This window comes from Hyperoodon ampullatus (assembly GCF_949752795.1).
Source record: "Hyperoodon ampullatus genome assembly, chromosome: 6".
Classification (NCBI taxonomy): Eukaryota; Metazoa; Chordata; class Mammalia; order Artiodactyla; family Ziphiidae; genus Hyperoodon; species Hyperoodon ampullatus.
The window spans coordinates 75,935,522-75,953,302 of NC_136919.1; the positions used below are offsets into that span (position 1 = coordinate 75,935,522).

Consider the following 17,781-nt stretch of genomic DNA (forward strand, 5'->3'; position numbering starts at 1 on the left):
AAGAAATGTCTATTAAATGAGTGAATTTGGTAGCAAAGAATCAAGTATTAGATGAATAATTGGAAATTTCTAGGAATTATTCAGATAAAATTCCTTGGGCAGATTCTACTCTACTGTTTAAGCTATTGCTTTCCATACTCTCAGATCCAAGTTTCTTACCACTTAAACCATAGCTAAGTGTTTGATGAACACCTACTATGTGCCAGGAACTGTACAGTCACCAAGGATGTCTGGCACATAAAGTAGTGTGTAACATTGTCCCTCCCTCAAGAATCTCGCAGTCCAGGTTAGAGACGTGGCTACTAACAAATAATGATATTGCAACGAGACACTTGCTATTGATTAATACAGGTGATAAGGGAAGTCAAAGGAATGAAAACTTTATTTTTCAGAAAAGGAAATAAGGAAGGGGTGATATTTGAATCTTTAAGGCTGGAGTGGTGTTTACCAGGACAATAAGGGGTTGGGAGTGGGCTTGGGAAGGACATTACAGAGGGGAAGATCAGCCCCTAGATTATGTGTATGACTGAATTCCAGGGATAGGTCTCAGAGAGTTAAGCTGGACAAAAATTGTGAAGGGCAATGCAGGTCATGCCAAGAAGTTTGGACTTCACCTTCCAGGAGATGAGGAACCACTGAATGGGTAAAGCAAGTTTAATCCAATTTGCAATATTGAGGGATCCTTTGGGTGGCTATGTGAAAGGTCTTAGAAGGAGAAAGAAGAGGCAGCAGGAGCAGCTAGGAGACAATTGCAGGATTCCAGGCTAGACTACGGAGGCCACAGATCCTGTGGTTACTCACGCAAATTCCTGCATTCAAGTTCCAACTCTTGTTTACTAGCTTTGGCAAGTTACTCAACTTCTCTGTGCCTCATTCTCTTCAACTGAAAATGGAATTGTAAGAATAACAACTGATGAGCTAGCTGTGCAGGATTAAATGTAAATTTATACAAATGTTTAGAACAGTGCTCATCTAAAAGTATAAAAGCATTTACTTTTTTATTCTGTGAGAGCCTGAACCAAAGATGAGAACATAGGATACTGGAGGTAAGCCAAGAAATATCTAGCAAGTAAAATTGAAAGTATTTGGAGTACGATAAGATATGGGGGTAAAGAAGATGGATAAGTGGAGGGTGATCCCCAGGTTTCTGGCTTGAGCAGCTGGTGAGTGATGATATCTTTCACAGGAGGAGGAGCAGGAATTTCTTTGAAGGTGAGTGGTTGTTAGTGAGTTTGATGTTTTTTTATCTTTTTAATTTTTATTGGAGTATAGTTGATTTAAAATGTTGTGTTAGTTTCTGCTATACAGCAAAGCGAATCAGTTATACATATACATATATCCACTCTTTTTTAGATTCTTTTCCCATATAGATCATTACAGAGTACTGAGTAGAGTTCCCTGTGCTATACAGTAGGTCCTTATTAGTTACCTATTTTATATATAGTACCGTGTATATATATGTCAATCCCAGTCTCCCAATTTATCCCTCCCCCAACCTTATCCCCGGGTAACCATAAGTTTGTTTTCTACATCTGTGACTCTATTTCTGTTTTATAAATAAGTTCATTTGTACCATTTTTTCTTACATTCCACATATAAGTGATGTCATATGATATTTGCCTTTGTCTGGCCTACTTCACTCAGTATGACAATGTCTAGGTCCATCCATGTTGCTGCAAATGACATTATTTCATTCTTTTTTATGGCTGAGTAATATTCCATTGTATATATATACCACATCTACTTTATCCATTCCTCTGTCAATGGACGTTTAGGTTGCTTCCATGTCCTGGCTATTGTAAATAGTGCTGCAATGAACATTAGGGTGCATGTATCTTTTTGAGTTATGGTTTTCTCCAGGTATATGCCCAGTAGTGGGATTGCTGGGTCATATGGTAATTCTATTTTTAGTTTTTTAAGGAACCACCATACTGTTCTCCATAGTGGCTGTATCAATCTACATTCCCACCAACAGTGCAAGAGGGTTCCCTTTTCTCCACACCCTCTCCAGCACTTGTTGTTTGTAGATTTTCTGATGCTGCCCATTCTAACCGGTGTGAGGTGATACCTCATTGTAGTTTTGATTTGCATTTCTCTAATAATTAGTGATGTTAAGCATCTTTTCATGTGCTTTTTGGCCACAATGGCAAATCTGAGTTGCTTGCAGCAAATTCAGGGCAATGTATTCAGTAGGCTGGTGGGAATATAGATCTGGGGCTTAAGGGGAGATTCTCAGGCTGAAGATGGAGAATTGGGTCCTATTAGCATCCAAGTGGGGATTGAAGCCATGAAAGTGTGTGTGGCCAGATGGCTTAATGAGAAAGTACAGAGGAAGAAGGGAGGTGAGGGCAGAGCTCTAGAAGACACTGACACCAAAGCAGTAGTGGGAAAAAAAGGTCCCAGAGAAAGAGGCAAAGCAAGACAAAATAGAGGAATATGAAGAGAATCACAGCAGAACAAACTAAAGAAACGACAAGGTCACCTGTTGCTTAGCAATGGCACAAAACAGTACGTTCCTGAAAATATACTGTACCAGACCAGTGGCTCCAAATTCTAAATTTTATGAGAATTTTAAGGAAATTCTGTTTTGCTGAGTCCAGCCTCAATTCTTTGAAGCTGCAGGTTTGTACTGATTTGCATGGATAGTTTGTATCCCAGAATCTAAGCAAAACTGTGGTATTGTAGCTGAAATACTTTAATTTTCCATATCAGGAAGCAGGCTGTAGGTAATACAGTTTTCTAATAAACACTCACTGTTTGTTAAATCAAGAGTTAAAACACCTACAAGGATTAACTCTTTGACAAGTGATGAGGAAAGAACCATATGACACTGTGGTCCGCCTTTTTGGCAGTTTAGGAATTCAGAACAAATTCTCCAGTGTGGGTCATTTGAAACAACACCTAGTCTGTCATACATGAAAAGTATATACATATCAGTAAGTGACACTTGCTTACAAGGAAATCATTAAGCATTATCCCATAGAATTCTCATAATTAGAAGTTATCCTGCTGAGGGTCTACTAGAAGGCAGAAACAAAATTCCTCTGTATAGAAATGCATCTACCTAGAATTTTAAGACTTCAAGAAATTCCAATTCAATGTTAGAATGTACAGTATGATTGCGTGTGTGTAATTTGACTTTCATTTACTCATCACATATGTATTGAACTTCTACTTTTGTCAGGCACTATACAGAGGGCAGGACACACAATGGCATCCAAGGCAGATACCCCCATGCCTTCACAGAGCTCACAGTAATGCAAGGACATCAGCTCAAAAGGTAACAGAAAAATAAACAAAAGTTGTTTTAATTTGTAATAAATACTGTGATGGAAAAAAGGGACTGAGCAGGAGGATTACAGAAAGAGCTTGCTGTAGTTACTATGGTTGAACTAGAGGCTCACTTAGAAGGTGACATTCAAACTGAGCTTAGAGATAAGAAGGAGTAACCCTGGGGAGAAAATATTTGCAAATGACGTGACTGACAGGGCTTAATTTACAAAATATACAAACAGTTCACACAACTCTATATCAAAAGAAACATAACCTAATCAAAAATGGGCGGAAGACCTAAACACATTTCTCCAGAGACGACGTACAGATGGCCAACAGGCACTTGAAAAGATGCTTCACATCGCTAATTATTAGAGAAATGCAAATCAAAACTACAGTGAGGGGCTTCCCTGGTGGCGCAGTGGTTGAGAGTCTGCCTGCCGATGCAGGGGACACGGGTTCGTGACCCCGTCCGGGAAGATCCCACATGCCGTGGAGCAGCTGGGCCCGTGAGCCATGGCCGCTGAGCCTGCGGGTCTGGAGCCTGTGCTCCGCAACGGGAGAGGCCACAACAGTGAGAGGCCTGCGTACCGCCAAAAAAAAAAAAAAAAAAAAACTACAGTGAGTTTTGATCATCTCACCCCGGTCAGATGGCCATCATCAAAAAATCTACAAACAATAAATTCTGGAGAGTGTGTGGAGAAAAGGGAACGCTCTTGCTCTGTTGGTGGGAATGTAAATTGATACAGCCACTATGGAGAACAGTATGGACGTTCATTTACAAACTAAAAATAGAACTACCATAAATGATCCAGGAATCCCACTCCTGGGCATATATCCAGAAAAGATGAAAACTCTAATTCAAAAAGATACATGCACCCCAGTGTCCACAGCAGCACTATTTACAATAGTCAAGACATGGAAGCAACCTAAGAGTCCACTGACACAGAATGGATAAATATATGGGATATATATATATATATATATATATATATATATATATATATATATACACACACACACAATGGAATATTACTCAGCTATAAAAAGGAACGAAATGGTGCCATTTGCAGAGACATGGATTGACCTAGAGACTGTCATACAGAGTGAAGTAAGTCAGAAAGAGAAAAACAAATATCATATAATATCGCTTATATGTGGAATCTAGAAAAATGGTACAGATGAACTTATTTGCAAAACAGAAACAGACACAGATGTAGAGAACAAACGTATGGATACCGAGGTGGGAGGGGTAGTGGGATGAACTGGGAGGTTGGGATTGACATATATACACAATTGACACTATGTATAAAATAGATAACCAATGAGAACCTACCATATACCACAGGGAACTCTACTCAATGCTCTGTGGTGACCTAAATGGGAAAGAAATCCAAAAAAGAGGGGATATATGTATATGTATAACTGATTCACTTTGCTGTACAGCAGAAACTAACACATTGTAAAGCAGCTCTACTCCAATAAAAAAAAAGAATGAAATAATGCCATTTGCAGCAACATGGATGGACCTAGAGATTATCATACTAAATGAAGTAAGCCAGACAGAGAAAGACAAATATCATGTGATATCACCTATATGTGGAATCTAGAATATGATATAAATGAACTTATTTACAAAACAGAAACAGCCTCATAACATAGAAAACAAATATATAGTTACAAAAGGGGAAAGGAGGTGGGGGAAGGATAAATTAGGAGTATGGGATTAACAGATACACACTACCATATATAAAATAAACAACAAGGATTTACTGTAGAGCACAGGGAACTATATTCAGTATCTTGTAATAACCTATAATGGAAAAGTATTGAAAAAAATATATATTGGGTTGGCCAAAAATTCCGTCCGAGTTTTTCTGTACAATCTTATATATATATAATTGAATCACTGTGCTGTACACCTGAAACTAACACAATATTGTAAATTAACTATACTTAATTTTTTAAAAAAAGATTCCGAAGACAGCCATTAAAAAAAAAAAAAAAGGAACAACTCTGGAAAGAGTTGGGGGAGAGCATTCCAGGAAGTGTAACCACACCTGCAAACCCTACTTGGGAATTCAAGGAAGAGACCGGTGTAGCTGGAGCTTAGCAAACAGGATTGGTAGGTGAGAGCTTCAAGAAGCATCAAGGTATCCTTTTCAAGTAAGCGGCCTGAGGTGACCTCTAAAAATGGTTTGCTATTCACTTGACCCAGAAAACCCCACAAAATCATGCAAGTCAAGAGGTTCAAATCTTTGTGTTCACTTCAAAAATATTCGTGAAACTGCATCTAAAAAGCACCAAGTATCTGAAGGATGTCACTTTACAGAAGCAATGTGTGCCATTCCATTGTTACAATGGTGGAGTTGGTAGGTGTGCCCAGGCCAAACAGTAGGGCTGGACGCAGGGTCAGCGGCCCAAAAAGAGTTCTGAATTTTTACGGCACATGCTCAAAAATGCAGAGAGTAATGCTGAAGTTAACAGCTTAGACGTAGGACTCTCTGGTCACTGAGCACATACAGGTTCACACACAGGTGAACAAAGCCCCCGAGATGTGGCACAGGACTTACAGAGCTCATGGTCAAATCAACCCATACATGAGCTCTCCCTGCCACATTGAGATGACCTTACTGAAAAAGAACGGATTGTTCCTAAACCGGAACAGGAGGTTGCACAGAAGAAAAAGATATCCCAGAAAAAACTGAAGAAGCAAAAACTGATGGCCCAGGAATAAATGCTGTAAAAAAATAAATGCAAATAAAAGTTAAAAAAACCCATCATAGTAAAGATCTAAATGTTTCCCTAAATTCATTGGGAAGGGTTTACATGGGAAGGGATGTGGCTAAGAAATTTAAATTCTTAATGTTTAAGAAGTTTCAACCAAGATGCTACCAGAAAAGTACTAGAGCTAATCAATGAATTTGGTAAAGTAGCAGGATACAAAATTAATGCACAGAAATCTCTTGCATTCCTATAAACTAATGATGAAAAATCTGAAAGTGAAATTAAGAAAACACTCCCATTTACCATTGCAACAAAAAGAATAAAATATCTAGGAATAAACCTACTTAAGGAGACAAAAGACCTGTATGCAGAAAATTATAAGACACTGATAAAAGAAATTAAAGGTGATATAAATAGATAGAGAGATGTACCATGTTCTTGGATTGGAAGAATCAACGTTGTGAAAATGACTGTACTACCCAAAGCAATCTACAGATTCAATGCAATCCCTATCAAACTACCACTGGCATTTTTCACAGAACTAGAACAAAAAATTTTACAATTTGTATGGAAACACAAAAGACCCCAAATAGCCAAAGCAATCTTGAGAAAGAAAAACGGAGCTGGAGGAATCAGGCTCCCGGGCTTCAGACTGTACTACAAAGCTACAGTAATCAAGACACTATGGTGCTGGCACAAAAACAGAAATATAGATCAATGGAACAGGATAGAAAGCCCAGAGATAAACCCATGCACATATGGGCACCTTACCTTTGATAAAGGAGGCAAGAATATACAGTGGAGAAAAGACAGCCTCTTCAGTAAGTGGTGCTGGGAAAACTGGACAGCTACATGTAAAAGAATGAAATTAGAACACTCCCTAACACCATACACAAAAATAAACTCAAAATGGATTGAAGACATAAATGTAAGGCCAGACACTATAAAACTCTTAGAGAAAAACATAGGCAAAACACTCTATGACATAAATCACAGCAAGATCCTTTTTGACCCACCTCCTAGAGAAATGGAACTAAAAACAAAAATAAACAAATGGGACCTAATGAAACTGAAAAGCTTTTGCACAGCAAAGGAAACCATAAACAAGACGAAAAGACAACCCTCAGAATGGGAGAAAATATTTGCAAATGAAGCAACTGACAAAGGATTAATCTCCAAAATTTACAAGCAACTCATTCAGCTCAATATCAAAAAAACAAACAACCCAATCCAAAAATGGGCAGAAGACCTAAACAGACAGTTCTCCAAAGAAGGTATACAGATTGCCAACAAACACATGAAAGGATGCTCAACATCACTAATCATTAGAGAAATGCAAATCAAAACTACAATGAGATATCATCTCACACCAGTCAGAATGGCCATCATCAAAAAATCTAGAAACAATAAATGCTGGAGAGGGTGTGGAGAAAAGGGAACACTCTTGCACTGCTGGTGGGAATGTGAATTGGTACAGCCACTATGGAGAACAGTATGGAGGTTCCTTAAAAACTGAAAATAGAACTACCATATGACCCAGCAATCCTACTACTGGGCATATACCCTGAGAAAACCATAATTCAAAAAGACTCATGTACCAAAATGTTCATTACAGCTCTATTTACAATAGCCAGGACATGGAAGCAACCTAAGTGTCCATCAAGAGATGAATGGATAAAGAAGATGTGGCATATGTATACAATGGAATATTACTCAGCCATAAAAAGAAATGAAGTTGAGTTATTTGTAGTGAGGTAGATGGACCTAGGGTCTGTCATACAGAGTGAAATAAGTCAGAAAGAGAAAAACAAATACCGTGTGCTAACACATATATATATATATATGGAATCTAAAAAAAAAAAATGGTCATGAAGAACCTAGGGGCAAGATAGGAATAAAGACAAAGACCTGTTAGAGCATGGACTTGAGGATATGGGGAGGGGGAAGGGTAAGCTGGGACGAAGTGAGAGAGTGGCATGGACATATATACACTACCAAACATAAAATAGATAGCTAGTGGGAAGCAGCCGCATAGCACAGGGAGATCAGCTTGGTGCTTTGTGACCACCTGGATGGGTGGGATAGGGAGGGTGGGAGGGAGGGAGACGTAAGAGGGAAGAGATATGGGATATATGTATATGTATAACTGATTGACTTTGTTACAAAGCAGAAAATAACACACCATTGTAAAGCAATTATACTCCAATAAAGATGTTAAAAAAAAAAAAGAAGTTTCACCCATGACCTGTCTGAAAAGTTACCCCTGTCCATATACCTCAATGCATAGTAGGCTGTAATAGCATGGCTGCCATTATAAGGGGCAAGATTCTTTCTTGGCATTTCCCCCATTGGCAACAGGTGGTTATGAATCTAAATAGCAGCTAAGGGCACTAAGCACTCCTTTGGATCCCTGGAACACTTCTTACATTACACTAGGGAGATGTTTACTCCTTGCTCTTGACAGGTTTGGGTGGCAGATTCTATCTGTCTGAAGGAGAGCTTCCCTGACCTCACTTGTGAACTGATGTTTATGTCAGGAAGGCTTAGCCTCTATTAACCCACGTAGGAAAGACTCACATTCAAAAGTAGCATGAAGAACTGGAGTGGTGCTAGCAGTCCTATAAACAAGATTTTGAGAAAGTAAATTGACCTTAAAAGAATGTAGGGATCTCTACCACTTAGTGACAAATATTTTTTGCTGTTCTCAGCATACAGCTTAGCAGTTTGTAGGCAGTAGATGGCTGGCTGGCTGGATGAGTGAGCAGCATGGCATGAATTGAGAGGCAACCTGGCATAACAGAAGGCAGCCACACTCTGGAGGGAGCCAGACTTTGTCACACTGGGTTTCTGGGACCCTCTGCTTTTGTATGTGTATTGAGGGAACCATGATGCTTTGCTGGGAGGTTGGATGGACATTGGAGATAGTGCTGATAATTTGGTTGCTGTTTTTATTCTCATCATCTCATTGTCCTTACTTGGTGCCTTTGGCTCTCATCCATCTCCTAAGTCACCCCAGTTGGGGTTTCGTCCTGCCTCTGACAATATCTTCCGGTCTGGAAGCCTCTTTCCTTCTTTCTCCACCTTCTCATCTTTCAAGCCTGGGTGACGCTTGGAAGGCAGTAAGTTGAGGCCCAACATTTGAGTTTTGAATGAAAACAAGCAAACCCACTGTGGCCTTATTCCTCATCCTATATGCCAAAGGTGCTACTGGAGGCCTCTAGTTACCAAAGATATTTTTGTGGTTAGTGACTCTCGGCATAGAGTCATATTAGGTTTGGTTATTTTTCAGATTCTTCTTCATAAAGCTGTGTTTCAGAGCCCAGAGTTAGTGGTGGGGAAATATTGCTTCTGGGAAATAAGAGGGATCCCTGGCTCGTGCCGGGGCAATAAGATTCTGTGAGTCACACCCTTTATTAATCTGAGACACATCAATAGTAAATAGATTTGATGCACCTCACCTGCTCACAATAAACAAGTGGGCGTAACACTTTAAGAGCATAAGACATGCACTTACAGTTTATAAAAATGGAAGCGCTTAGTCATACAAGAAACCTCTAGCATCGGATTTTTAAGGTTGTCAGTGAAGCTGAAGAGAGACAATTCAGGAGAGATGTCCACTAGACACAGTGTAAGCCTAGCCCTCCTTCCTCTATCTCAGCACCCTGAGCTCTACAAAAGTGATTTCTATCAGGCTGTCTCTTCATGGAGAAAGATTTGTAACTCATCCAGTAAACAAATTCCTTTTTTCTTTAAAGTAAGAATGAGAACCATGTCAATAATAGGGAAATAAGTAACTGTAAGTGTACTGAGTGCTTAACAGGGACCTTGAGCCTCTCCCCACTGTTCCTCCAGAACATTGGTGACCAGACATTTACCTACAGGAGGAGGATTTTAAACCTCTTTTTGGAGGTGGAAGGGTAGGGGTACAGAGATCCGGCCAGCCTAGGAGGAATGACTCTACGATACTAGCACCAAAGGCCCCCAGAAGGCCTACTTAGATCACCTTAGAGGGATGCTCGAAGTTAATAAGCTCTAGCCATGCCCTAAGAGATACCAGTCAGCATTTTAACTACCCCCCCCCACCCGAGCAGACAACCAAGATTGCCAGACAGCTTAGGAAAGCCTCCAGTAATCAAAACAAACAAATAAAAATGGAACTAGGAAGAAACAGGCTATTCAGGGAGAGAAAAACTTCATCGCCATAAACTAAAATAAATACCTGGAGAGAGATAGAAGATATTGCATCCATGAAGTTAGAATAGGATGCAATAGTAAAGGACAATTTAGAAAACAAAAAGAGCTTTTGGAAAAAGAGCTTTTGAGAACCGAGATAATCATGCAAAAGAGAGGTTAGAAGATAAAGCTGAGGAAATCTCCCAGATAGTAGAGCAAAATGATAGAGGAAAAAAGAAAAGAAAAGAAAATAGAAGCGTGGTCCAGAAAGTTCACGCTTACATGATGGGACTCTGTGAATGGGAAGATAGAAAAAACAGGGGAGATAAAATCAGTGATAAAAATAACTCAGTGAAAATTTCCAGAACTGAAGAAGAGGAATTGCCAGATTCAAAGAATATACAGCATAATGAATGAGAATAGACCCACACCAATGCACATTGTTATAAGTTTCCAAAACCACTGGAGACAAATATAAGATCTTAAAAGCATTGCTCCCCTACAGAGGAGCAGTTAGAATAGGTGCAGACTTCTTAACAGCAAGACTGGAACCAAGAAGGTATGGAGCCATTCCTCCAAAATTCTGAAGAAAAATGATTCTGCCCTAGAATTCCATATCCAGCTAAGCTCTTTGTGTAGGAGGATAGAAGAAGGATTTTTTTGGAATGTATGATATCAAGAAAGAAATCTCCCATGCACACCACCCAAAAAGAGTGAGTACACCTAGAAAAGGTGAGATACCAAAAATCAGGAGATGCAACACAGCAAATGGTGAAAGCATTCCGCAGGGATGTGGCAAAGGGAGAGCTCAGAGTGACAGCTCTGCAGCAGATGCAAAGGGCTACCTGTCCAGATGGAACAACGTGGCATGATAAGAGAGCTGTCACTGTCATGATGCTTGCTGCCACTGTCCTCACTTAAAAGGCAAAGTGTCTAGGTGAAACTGGCCGGGTCTGACTCCCCTACACGCCCTCCTCCCTGGATCAGCAGGGACACCTATCACACCCTCACAAATGTGTCTGCTTTGCCCTATTGTTTTTTTTTTTCTAATTGTGGTAAAATATACATAACATTAAATTTACCGTCTTAACTATCAAAAATTTAACTATTTTTAAGTGTACAGCTCAATAGTACTTAGTCTGTTCTTATTGTTGTGCAACCAGACTCCAGAACCCTTTTCGTCTTGCAAAACTGAAACTCTATACCCATTAAACAACTCCCCATCCCCTCTCCCCCCAGCCCCTGGAACCATCCTTCCCCTTTCTATAACTATGAATTTTTTTTTTTTTTTTAAAGAAGATGTTGGGGGTAGGAGTTTATTTATTTATTTATTTATTTTTGCTGTGTTGGGTCTTCGTTTCTGTGTGAGGGCTTTCTCTAGTTGTGGCAAGCGGGGGCCACTCTCCATTGCAGTGCGCGGGACTCTCACTATCGTGGCCTCTCTTGTTGCGGAGCACAGGCTCAGTAGTTGTGGCTCATGGGCGTAGTTGCTCCGCATCGTGTGGGATCCTCCCAGACCAGGGCTCGAACCCGTGTCCCCTGCATTAGCAGGCAGATTCTCAACCACTGCGCCACCAGGGAAGCCCTATAACTATGAATTTGATTACTCTAGGTACCTCATATTAGTAGAATTATACAATATTTTTCATAAAAATGCTGGCTTATTTCACTTAGCATAATGTCCTTAGGGTTCATCCTTAGGGTTCATCCATGTTATACCTTGTATCAGAATTTCCTTCTTTTTTAAGGCTGAATAATATTCCACTCTATGTACATTCCACATTTTGTTTTTCCATTCATCCATTGATGGATATTTAGGTTGCTTCCATATTTTGGCTATTGTGAACAATGCTGCCGTGAGCATGGGTGTACAAATATCTCTCTGAGACCCTGCTTTCAATTCTTTGGATATACCCAGAAGTGGAATTGCTAGATTATATGGTATTTCTATTTTTTCAGCTTTATTGAGATATAGTTGACATATAGCATTGTATAAGTTTAAGGTGTACATGGGTTGATATGATACATTTATATTTTACAAAATGATTACCAACATAGCCTTAGTTAATACCTCTATCACATCATATATTTACCATTTCTTTTTTGTGGTGAGAACATTTAAGAACCTCTACTCTCTTAGTCACTTTGAAGTATATAATATAGTATTTTGAGCTACAGTCACCATGCTGTACTTTAGATTCCCGAGAACTTACTCATCTTAAAACTGGAAGTTTGTCCCCTTTGACCAACATCTCCCCTTTTCCCCCACCCCCCAGCCCCTGGTAACCATCCTTCTAGTCTCCATTTCTATGAGTTCAGCTTTTTTAGATTCCACATGTAAGTGATATTATATGCTATTTGTCTTTCTCTGTCTGACATCTCATTTAGCATAATGCCCTCAAGGTCCGTCTATGTTGTCACAAAAGGCAGTATGTCCTTGTTTCTCATGGCTGAATAGCATTTCACTGTGTGTGTATACACTCTTGATAAATCTTCATTATCCATTCATCAGTTGATGGACACTTAGTTCTTTCCATACCTTGGCTGTTGTGAATAATGCTGCAACGAACATAGGAGTGCAGATATCTCTTCAAGATAGTGATTTTCTATCCTTTGGCTATATGCTGAGAACTGGAGTTGCTGGATCAAATAGTAGTCCTATTTTTAATTATTTGAGGATCCTCTATACTGTTTTCCACAGTGGCTGCACCAATTCACATTCCCACCAAGAGTGCACAAGTGTTCCAACTTCTCCACATCCTTATCAACACTTGCTATTTTGCTATTTTCTGTTTTTGTATTTTATAGTAGCCATCCTAATGAGTGTGAAGTGGTATCTCATCGTAGTTTACCTTGTTTTTGAGAGCTGAGGGAATCCATGATGAATTCAGGAGACACAGGTTAGAGTACAAACCCCCTTGACCACATTTCTGGTAGACATCTAGTATCTGGGTGATTCTACAATATCGCCAAATGCCCCCACTATCGTGATCTGTATTGAGTTCATACAAAACGTCAATTTGTCAAATGGGATGATGAGAATCCTAGGTTTTACTCGGCACCAAACTTTACTAATGATTAAAAAGATACAGGCAAGCAACAGGCACAAAACAGAACATTCTTTTCTTGGAGGGTCCTAAAACCACCAGTGTCCAAAAGTGTCCCTTTCACCTACATTAGGACATATTTTGGTGTCAGATCTACGTATGGGTTTTGAGCCATATATGCAATTGCTCTCAAAGGAAGCTATATCCGTTTGGGGGCCCCCCTCAGTTTTATACTTCATTTATATTTTATTTATTTATACAGGTAGGAAGTAATTACACAGTTAGGAAATGCCCTGCCCCTGCCATTCTCCAGCCAGCCATGCTCTTAATCCATAAATTCCACATTTATTTACAGCGATCAATCTAAACAGAGCAGGTAATTCATGTTGAAAACACTTTTAAGTAGACCCTTTCCAAATCTTTCTGCTCCTTAATACCATCGATGGAATTACAGCAATGGTCTGACAGAGGCATCCCCTAGTGGGGAAGGAGTGAATTACAGGCCTGTGTTAATCTTTTTTCTCCCCTTTCTTTCCCAGGACTCAGATGTGACGTTGCCCACTGACTTCCCTAGAAAAGGCTCCCATAAGTTCCCAGGGAACCTGAAGGCCTATTCTGGCTCTGGGGATCTTCAGCTTATTTTTCCAGGCAATCTTCGTCTAATAGAGGTAAGATCATCCTGTCCTTACACAGCCAGGTATGTGCTTGCTACTCAGTATTTAAAACTAAAACATATTTTGTTTAGATACATACAGTAGTCACCACTTATCCATGGTTTCGTTTTCTGCATTTTCAGTTACCCCTGGTCAACCACAGTCTGAAAACATTAAATGAAAAATTCCAGAAATAAACAATCCATAAGTTTTAAATTACACACCATCCTGAGTAGATGAGGAAATCTTGGGCCATTCCGCTATGCGCAGCCCAGGTCGTGAATCATCCCTCTGTCCATCATATCCCACCAGTTGGTCATTCAGTAGCCTTCTGGTTCTTCAGATCACTGTTGATGGTACCGCAAGGCTTGTGTTCTAGTCACCCTTATTTTACTTAATAATGGGTACAAAGCACAAGAGTAGTAATGCTGACAATTCGAATCCATGAAAGAGAAACAGTAAAGTGCTTCCTTTATGTGAAAACATGAAAGTTCCTGATTTAATGAGGAAAGAAAACTTTATGCTGAGGTGGCTAAGAACTATGGTAGGAACGAATCTTCTATTGGTGAAACCGTGAAGAAGGAAAAAGAAATTCATGCTAGTTTTGCTGTTGCAGCTCAAACTGCAAAATTATGGCCACAGTAGTTGATAAGTGCTTAGTTAAGATAGAAAAGGCATTAAAGTTGTACAAGTAAGTATTTTGACAGAGAGGAACCACATTCACTTAACTTTTATTACAGTATATTGTTACAATTCTATTTTATCATTACTTATTGTTAATCTCCTATGGCACTTAATTTACTAAACTTTATCATGCGTGTGTATGTATAGGAAAAAACTAGTATATATAGTGTTTTGTTCTATCCATGGTTTCAGGCATCCCCTGGGGGTTTTGGAATGTACTGCCTGCAGATAAGGGAGACTGTTACATGTATAAGTAGGAAATCTGTAAAGAACAGCAAAGGACTGGTTAACCCCAAAGTAAGCTAAATGTGTACTTCAAGGTGGGAAGGAGGGGACGTGGTTAGGGAAGGATGCATAGGAGGCTTCTCAAGTGCTGGAAATGATCTACTTCGTAACCAGGATATACGTACATGGACCTTTATTGTTTTTCAAACTGTAAAATTTTAAACTTTTCTGGATGTATGACACATTTTACAATACAAATCATTGAATAAGTTATAACATTCTGGAGATTTCTCAGTGGTTAGAAGACATACCAGTGAATTGGTACAAAAGCAAGCCCATCATTTTGACCTCCATGTCCTTTGGCATATTCCCCAAAGTCAGCATAGGATAGGGAGGTAGTAAAGGGAACAAAAACCCTAACCTAGGAAAAGGCAGGTCACTGGGATCCCGACGTTCTGCCCTAATGCCATAGCTGTGCTTCACTGGACAAGTTACTTACTCTCTCTGATGATCAGTTGGCTCATCTGTAAAATGGGATACTCACACCTGTCCTGCCCATCTCTCAGGATTGTGATGAGAATGAAATGAAATAAAATATGAATGTGCTTTAGTCTCAGAGCTTTGCTCCCTTTCACTGAGCAGTTAGAATGCACTGGGCACTGTGGCAGACATTGGGGAAATAATGGGGAATAAAACTCAGCTGCTGTTTTCATGGAACGTGGAGGTTGGTGGGACAGAGAAGCAAGTAAATATAGGCTCTCCAGGTGCTCGCATGGGGAAAAGCAGAGAGCACATTGGGAGCACAGAGAAGGGATCTCTACCTAGTCATCACAATTTGAAAATAAGATAGTACCATATATTATATATATATAATGTATGTGGGTGTGTATTATTTTTAAGGGAATTTTTCTACTTTGGGGCTTAAATAGAAGGCTATAGAAGTTCTATCTTACAAAATATGAATAAAGGATCATTCTTACCTCTCTCTTGCCTCCGACCTCTACTCCTCCTACACACCTACCTCAATTACAGTACTTTGCCCACTGTAGTGCATTCGTTCATGTGTTTGTCTCTTTCACTAGATCACAGCCTCCTGAGGGCTAGGCTCTGTCTCACTCACCTTTGTGTCAGAGATGCTTGGCCCAGGCATTGCTATTTTTTAAGGACTGAGAATCAAGTCTCCTTTATCATGGCCTCTCCCTACCTGCAGCCCCTCTTTGCCTCTTTAGGCTCTTTTGTACCACCATCCCCTGCTTAATGAAACTCCAAACACTCTGGCCCCCTTCCTGTGCCTCAGTCACACCAAGCTCATTCTCATCCCAGGACCTTTGCACTTGCTGTTGTCTCTTCCTGGAGGGCTCTTGCCTCAGTTTGTTCTTCTCACTCAGGCCTTGGCTTAAATGATGCCCCTCGGGAGAGGTCTTCCGCAACCACTGTATCTAATACCACATTTTTCTCTGTCTTCTCACCTGTCCCCTCTGTCCTATTACCTTGACTTATTTTCTCCAAAGCATTTCACTACCTGAAATTAGCTTATTTATTTACTTGTTTATTTATTGTCTCTCTCCTCCATTAGAGCAGGGCTCTTCATTTTGTGTGTGTGTTTTTGTGCTATATCTCCAGTAGCTAAACTATTACCTGGCCTATAGTAGGTACTCAATAAAATTTTTGAATAAGTGATTTAATGGATGTGTAGGTACTGTATAAGTATTTATATAATTGAGATGAATAACTGCTCTTGAAGTATTTAGCAATGAACAAATTTGACTCAAGATTAGTGTGCTAATATAGTACCTGATACATAGCAGGCACTCAATAAGTATTTGGCCAATGAATAAATATACAGAATATATAAAGGACTCTTGCAAATCAATTTTTAAAACCCACAAACCAATATATAAGTTGGCAAAGGAAAAATTTCTATAAGTAATGGGCTTAGCAATGTTGCAGGATTCAAGGTCAATATACAAAAATCAATTATATTTCTATATGCTAGCAACAGGAAAGCAACTTTTTTATTTTTTTATTTTAATTTTTTAATAGTTCATTTACAATGTTGTGTTAATTTCTGATGTACAGCAAAGTGACTCAGTTATACACATATATACATTCTTTTTTATATTCTTTTCCATTATGGTTTATCTCAGGATATTGAATACAGTTCCCAGTACTATACAGTAGGACCTTGTTGTTTATCCATTCTATATGTAATAGTTGGAAGGCAACCTTTTTAAAAGTACCACTGACAAAGTGCACCCCAAAAAAGAATACTTAGGTATAAATCTAACAAAATATGTGTAGGATCCGTATGGTGAAAACTGGAAAACACTGATAAAAGAAACAGTGAACTAAATATGTCAAAAGATACATAGCCCTGGGATAAACCATGATGGAAAAAAAAAATATATATATATATATACATTAGAAATCAACTATACTTCAATAAAAAAAATAAATTAAAAAAAGACACATAGCATGTTCATTGTTATAATCTCAGTTCTCCCCAAATTAATCTACAGATTTGACATAATCCTAATCAAAATCTCAGCAGAGTTTTTTGTGGATATCAACAAGCTGAATCTAAAACAGATATGAGAAGGCAAAGGAATTAGATTAGTCAAAATAACTTGTAAGAGAGGAACCAACTTGAAGAGTCATGCCACCTGATTTCAAGAATTACTATAAATCTCCAGTAATCAAGACAGTGTGGTATTGGCAAAAGGATAGACAAATAGGTCACTGAAACAGAACAGAGAGGCCAGAAATTGACCCACACATGCATGGTCAATTGATTTTTGACAAAGATACAAAATAGTCTTTTCAACAAATAGTGCTAGAACAATTGGACATCCATAAGCAAAAAAATGAAATTCAACTCATATCCTGTATTATGTACAACAATTAACTAAAAATGCATCATAGACCTAACTGTAAAACCTAAAACTATAAAACTTGTAGAAGATAAAATAAGGGGCAAAATCCTTGTAACCTTGGGTTAA

General features: G+C 39.1%; 1 pseudogene across 1 annotated transcript; it reads left to right on the forward strand.

Annotated features, from left to right (window-relative positions):
• Positions 1-5,466: 5,466 nt before the first annotated feature.
• Positions 5,467-6,010, forward strand: LOC307054837 (large ribosomal subunit protein uL22-like; annotated as a pseudogene). Its single transcript has one exon. The product of its transcript is annotated as a large ribosomal subunit protein uL22-like (transcript).
• Positions 6,011-17,781: the final 11,771 nt, after the last annotated feature.